General features: G+C 29.9%; 1 protein-coding gene across 2 annotated transcripts in view; it reads right to left on the reverse strand.

Moving 5' to 3' along the window:
• LOC143204991 (dopaminechrome tautomerase) overlaps positions 1-7,099 on the reverse strand; it is a 43,885-nt gene extending 36,786 nt beyond the window's left edge. Inside the window, exons 1-2 of one of the 2 annotated variants that reach the window (XM_076417962.1) lie at positions 6,970-7,099; positions 6,842-6,896 (exon numbers count right to left, since the gene is read on the reverse strand). The gene's annotated coding sequence lies outside the window, so the exon portion shown is untranslated. Of the gene's footprint in view, positions 1-6,841 lie in introns of both variants that reach the window. The other variant, XM_076417954.1, reaches the window with a different exon arrangement.
• Between the last annotated feature and the right edge of the window lie 230 nt (positions 7,100-7,329).

Here is a 7,329-nt window from a genome sequence, read left to right on the forward strand (position 1 = left end):
TTGTACGATTTTCTCTTGCTAGTTACCATTGAAGTAACCTTTTTGTAGCTATCTGTAACATTCAGGTACTTTTGCCAACTGCCTTTTAAAGGAAATAAATTAAAAACACGTTTTATTGTTTATATGAGTTAGCCTAAACAAAATTCTTTAGTGTTGGTTGGGAATTTGAATTGTTTGTATTGGTTTTAACCAAAAGATAACATTATATTATATTTATTCATTACCTCACCTGTTTTGTTTTTTTCTAAAGGTAACCTAATTTTTTTATTATTTATACAAGTAATGTTTCGAAATGATATAGTGTGAAATACGATGGTGGGATATACAAAATGCATTCATGCATTTTTTTTCTAGATTTTGACATAGTTGTTAAATTGATTTAGTAGATTCGAAACTATATTAGCTAAGTGTTTCTTAAGTTTCAGAATAGTAATGGGGGTGTCATAAGCCTGCCGAATAAGACCGTTTTGGTTTATGTGAATTGAATGTTTGCTGTACAAGAGGTTGCATTGTTATAAGAAACATTAAACACTGTATAAAAAATTGTTTCATTGGACTTCGAATTTAAAAAACAATAGAACAAAGAGATAAAATAAGTAATAAAATGAGTGATACAGAAATAAATGGACTAGAGAAAGCATTTAAAAAATGATAATTTGGGACGTGGAAAAAAGGGTTAAGAACATTATCATTAAGATATAAAAGAAAGAATTTTAAAAACAATGCTTATAAAAGTAAAAGGTTTCTTTAGAAGAAGCGTTATCCCTATATGAGGTCTAAAAGCCAATAAGTCATTAACATAACTATATATTTGATAAATTTATACAATTTTTTGGGTCTATATTTATAAGTTAGTCGAGAAGAGCAATATCTGGCTGGATTTGATTGGACAATACTATGGATTCAGTAGAGATTTTCTTTCAAGCATTTTGTTGCACATTTTAGCAGCTTTTGGAAAATTCGACGACACTTTATAACATCTTTGTTCTAATTTTTAATATCAGTAACACGTAAAAAATATATGTGCTATATTCTATGCACAAATATATATGAGTAATTAATCTAGTAAATAGCCAAATATATTTCATAATTTTCGTAGGTGTTGGTGATATAATCATTAAAAAAATATTATCTCAAGCGTGAATATTAACCTTTCAAGAAAAGTGCTTCTTTACATTGAGGGCGTGTACATGATTCGGTTATACAACATTTTTTTGATCTCTTACACACCTGGACTTTCTTTCTTCAAAATTAATCTATTTTCTTTTATTACCCTGAAGATATTAACGGATGGATGGTGAAGTGGTCTTTTGGGTGTGTCTAAAGCAATTCTCTTTAAAATTTGTTCTATAGTAAGCTGTTTTAATGAAATTTTAACTATTTATGCATTCCTCAATGTTTTTTTAATTTGTTATTTATCGGAATTAGGAATATTGTATATATTCTCGTCAGTTTTCTATTTTAAAAAGCCTTTCATTGGGAAAAATTGGTACAATATGTATTGATTCAAATATTTTCAAAACAACGATGTAATTCTTATTAGAAGGGGCTATGTTTGGTTGGTACATTGGGTACGATAGAACTTCCCACAAGAGATGCAACAGTGGATATTCAACAAATGTTGCAACAGGTGGCCATGCGTTGTCATGCAAGACACTTGTTTTGCCTCTTTTATTCCCTCTTGTTGGTAATTTTTGCAACATTACGTCTTTCAATTTAAGTCGGATTTAACAGATTATGATCACTACACCTTGCTGATCCTTTCGTAGGTACAGCAATATTTTATGACTATGAATATGCCGCTTGGGTATATAGAAAAGCTTTTGGAATAATCCATAACATTTTACGCAAATAACAATAAACCACTTTTCATTTTTGCCTGATCAGCAATAAAATAACTTTGTTAAAAAGGCTTAAAATGGCATTTCAGTAAATTCGTTAGTGGTCATTTGTGTTGTTTTTGGTTCTTTCCCAGCTCATGCCTGGAAACAGTTGATTTATCAACTGTTAAGCACTTTAATAGTTCTTTGAATGTCTGAGCTCGGTTTTCGCCGAATAAGTATACACACACAATTTATTGTTTTCAAAAAAATTGGTCCTTCAGGCGGATATTGTCATCAAAATCTCCACTTTAAAATTGTTGAAGCTAAAACTGACAGCTGGGATATGACAGAGCAATATTATTTTACACATTTTATATACAAGAATGAGTATTTATCGAAATGGCCTTTATTCTTTTCCAAAAAAATTGGTTAGGACAAGGAGAACTCCGCTATAGCTTGGATTTATTTGCCAATGTATTAAAAAAAGCTTTTGGACTAATCCATGACATTTTACGTTTGGGGTTGTGGTAATAGATCCACTTTATCCACTTTCATCGCTAATAACAATAAACCTCTTTTCATTTTTGCCTGATCAGCAATGAAACAACTTTGTTGAAACGGCTTAAAATGGCATTTTAGTATTTACTAAAAGTTAGTTAGTGGCCATTTTCATTGTTTTTGGATCTTTACCAGCTCATATATCAACTGCTATTTATCAACAGTTTTGGCCGAATGAGTATATACACACAATTTATCGTTTTCAAAAATCTTTGTCCTTCAGGCGGACATTGTCATCAAGTTCACCACTTTTAAATCAATGAAGCCAAAACTGACAGCTGAGATATGACAGAGCAGTATTACCGTAAGATTATAAAAGTTTCTAATAGGCCTCGGAAACATGCTTCTCTAAATCAAACAACAAATGTAATGAATGTCAAAACAGTTTTGAGCGTTCCGTTACTAAAGTTATTGTATACTGAATACCTTAGTAACACGAAATGATTTGAATACTTTATGTAGAGAAATGTCAAAGCCATAGAATTTAACAATTCCGTTAGTTTTTTAGCAGTTGGTTGCATTAATACTTCCTATTTTCACTAAAATATATTCAAGAAATATGTAAGCATAATATAATATTAGACAACATATTTAAAATTATATTTTAGTTTAGCAATATATTAACATTTCTGAAAGAAATCTGATCTGATTAAAAACAAGATAAATTTTCAATCAACATTTTTCTATGCAATATTGATTATTTGTTGAACACTTTCTATATTTTAATGGGTTTATAATTAAAGGTGAAAATAGAAAAGCGAAACGAACAATAATAATGGCGGTAATTATGATTTAATGGTCCGTGTTAAATTTTATTATATTGGGGATTCTTTGAGATTATTACAAAATTAATTGTTTATCTATTTTATACTTATATGACAAATGATATTTATTTTTGTTTTATCACATTTTATATACAAAAATGGGTCCTGTTCAGAATGGTCTCTATTCTTTTACGAAAATATTGGTTAGGTCAAGGAGAATTCCATTTTAGTTTCGTTTTATTTGCCATTTTACTAATTGTTTATCTATTTTATACTTATATGACAAATTATATTTACTTTTGGTTTATCACATTTTATATACAAAGATAAATAAAAACTAGTAAATCTTTTTATTTCATGAAGTGTTTGAAAGGGAGACCTACGATGGTCACTATTTATATTTCGGGAATTGGAAACACCATTGTTTATCGCTGGTTTAATGAATTCAATCATGGTCGTAGTTCGCTGTCTGACGAGTTTCTTGAAGGTCGTCCAGAATCGGCTGTTGCACCAGAAAACATCGATGCTATGTGCGAAACGCTTAAGCAAGATCCTCATGTCACCTATTCTGAGATTGAAGCATCCTTAAGCATATGTTCCATCAGCATATACGCGATTCTATATGAACACTCAGCTGTGCGAAAGTTAAGTTCGCACTGGATCCCACCAATTTGATAATCGCTCAAAAAAAGGCTCGTGTTGATTGGTGTAAAGAAATGCTTAAGAAATCCAATCACGGTGCTTCGAAAGACGTCTATAAAATCGTGATAGGTGACGAATCATGGATATATTGGTATGATCCAGAAAGTAAGCAGCAGTCGACTGTATGGGTGTTTCAAGATGAACTAAATCCAACAAAAGTTGTTCGAGCACGAAGCACTTCAAAGAAAATGATGGCCTGTTTCTTCGGGAAAACTGGTCATATTGCAACAGTCCCTCTAGAGCAAACTGAAAATTTTGGTTCGTACACAACCATTTGTTTGCAAGAAGTTTTCGATGGAATAAGGAAGACAAACAAGAGGCGCCGGATTGTACTTCATCATGACAATGCGAGCTCTCAAACATCGGCCCAAACAAAAGACTATTCGAGCACTCAATATCGAATTGATGGGCCATCCGCCGTACAGCCCTGATTTGGCACCCAATGACATCATTTTGTCAGTATCCGTAAATAATAAACTGCGTGGTCAACGATTTTCATCGCCCAAAGAAGCTATTGAAGCGTTCAAAAATCATGTTTTGAAGATACCTCATTCGGAATGGAGTAAATGTTTTGAAAATTGGTTTAAACGTAGGCAAAAGTGTATCGATCATCGTGGGGAGTACTTTGAAAAACAATAAAAATATATTCGCAGCTTAACTATTTGTTTTTTTCCTATTCCCAAAATATAATTAGTTACCCTCGTATAAGCTGTAAAGACTAATTTTGAACATAACTAAAATGAATGGGTCTTTGTTATGCTAACACAATCACATTTTATATACAAAAATGAGTATTGATCAGAATGGTCTGTATTCTTGTCCAAGAAAATTGGTTAAGTTCTAATTCCGAGCTATAACTGAATTCTGTTATAGCTCCGTTTTATTTGCCAATGTATTAAACAAATAAATAAATAAAAAGTAGTAAAAATTTTTGTTGTAAAAGTGTTTGAAAGGAAGACCTATAAGCTGTAAAGGGTAATTCTGAAAATAATTAAAATGAATGGGTTTTTGTTATGCTAATACAATATTCCGGCAAAGAAATATTGTTTCTTTTAGTCTTAGATTCTCTACATTTAAAAATTGTCATGTGAAGCATATCATTGAATTGGATTAATACACAAGAAAAGTTTGTAAGAACCGATTAAGAAATGATTAGGTAAACGTTTAAAAGTGAGATTTTCAGAAATAAGAAAAAATAATACTATATGAACTGACAGAAGGCAGCATCAAAAAATTTTTAGTAAACAAAAATAGGGAAATCATATATAAGAAAAGGGGATTTAAATTCTGAAATGATTTTCAGAAGAAGCATTCATACAGCAAAAATTATGTTACGTTTTCAGAGGAGTGAAAATATAGTTTAGTCAGAAATTTATTGTTCTAATGATATTGTATCAAACATTGAACTATAAATGGCCTAATAGGCCAATATAACAAAATAATAAACTAAATAATTTTTAAAGCTTAACCAGTTGAAAACTTATCCTTAATTTTTCAAATTTTACATTATTTTCTTAATATTAATTTCGGAAATATTAACAAACTCGGGAACAAATTTCTCGTCACTGTCTCTAGTCTTCATTTGGCTTTTTCTGACTATTTTTTACTTTTTATGATAGCAGCATTTATTTAGATGGATGATTTCTCCTGTCATTCACACTAATACCATTTAATCATATATATTTATTTCCTTAAGTGTGTTCTAGTCTTTTCTAGTGTTTGAAGCTAGTGTTGATATTCTTAAGTGATATATTTAGAATTATTTTGAAATATTCCGGATTTACATAGTGGATAAAACTCTAGACGGAGATAAGTCAAGCGAATAGGGAAGTTACATAATATGCGTGTTATGGTGTTGCAAAATCAAAATTTATCGGCCTATAAATCCGGCAATTCATTCATCAAATAATCAGCCGTAGATAGGATTGGGAAAAAGGGATGCCCAATAAGCTTATACTTTAAAATATTATGAAAGTTTCATATTCATATGTGAAACATATGTGAAGTATTGTAAAGTGTATCCTGTTATCATGTTATATCATATATTATCTCATATCATATCATAAGTAATAGTTATAATAATAGTAATAATAGTTTTCGATAAATATACATATATTACTAGTCAGCAAATTTAATGACTAAGAAAATTATTACATAAATACATAAAATAATATAAAATAGAAGCTTAAACTCAAAAAAATTGTTCAATTCTCTCAAGTGATCTCTATCTCAATCCATTTAAAACGATATTGATTTTTTTCTGGATTTGCTGAGTAATTAAAATTTAGACGGAGATAAATCAGGCAAATAGAATACTTGCATAATATTTTTATTATTGTGTTGCAGAATTAAAGAGTATCCGACTATAAATCTGATAATAGAAAAAAGCTCAATAGACACCACAATGTTGACGTATTTTCCTTTGCACTTTATCATATTATTTTAGATTAAAGTTAATGATTATCAAAATGTATTAGATTTAAAACATTTTCCATAATTTATAGGTAAATTACTAGTCAAGAAATTGAATACCTTTTTTGTAATTGTTTGCATAAAAAATAATTTAAAAAAGTACACGCAAAGCAAATTCATTAATTTATTAGTTATATATAATATTTAGAAAATTCTTTAAAGCAATTAATGTAAGTCCATTTAATATATAAAAGAAATTAAAATAAAAACTAATGGGAAATGAGAAAAAAATAAAATAAAATTCCAATCTACCTTTATTTAGTATCGTTTCTCGGATATTATGTCAGTTTCCATAAATGCGGTTTGAAATAAAATTATTAAATCAATTATCTTATTGTTATTATAGAGAAATTAGAAGGAGTTTGAAAATCCCAACAGAATTTTATTTTAATTCGATTTTTTACTGCACGAAATGTATAGAATACAATGAGAACATAAAATACTATTGCATCGATTTCTAGTATTTTAAAGTTATATTTCAAAGGAATTAGTTACGGAAGTATATAATGTTTTCGTACTTACCATGTTAGTTTCAATCCAGAGAACGGATGATTATTTAAACATCAATTATACACAACTAAAAAAAACACAAATGGGATAGTGGAATACGCACGAATGTGTGAACTGATTTAATATGGAGAGAAACCGACCAATAATCACAATTAAAATTCCGGATGGAGTTGCGTAAGGTCACGGTGGTCTCTCACAGTCAGCGCAGTGAGAAATCTGCAGTTGTTCTTTGTCAGGCTCGGTATCAAAGCTAGCCGATATTTTTGACGGTAGTTGGAGGGACTGTGAATGGTTGATTGAATCTGATAATGGGGTAAATGCAGTCTGGGGATACCAATGGAGAGTAGGAGAATGGAATCATTGAGGCAATTTTGCAAGACAGAGCCAACAGATATGAATATGTTTTTATAAATATTTATGTTTTCTTGAATTTATTTATGGGGTTATGTTAGCTTTTAAAAACTGTCACAGTCGGTGTCGTTTGCAATAAAATTTTAACG

The sequence above is a fragment of the Rhynchophorus ferrugineus genome, unplaced genomic scaffold (assembly GCF_030347505.1).
Source record: "Rhynchophorus ferrugineus isolate W39M unplaced genomic scaffold, kcgeb_rfMv2 rfM1, whole genome shotgun sequence".
Classification (NCBI taxonomy): domain Eukaryota; kingdom Metazoa; phylum Arthropoda; class Insecta; order Coleoptera; family Curculionidae; genus Rhynchophorus; species Rhynchophorus ferrugineus.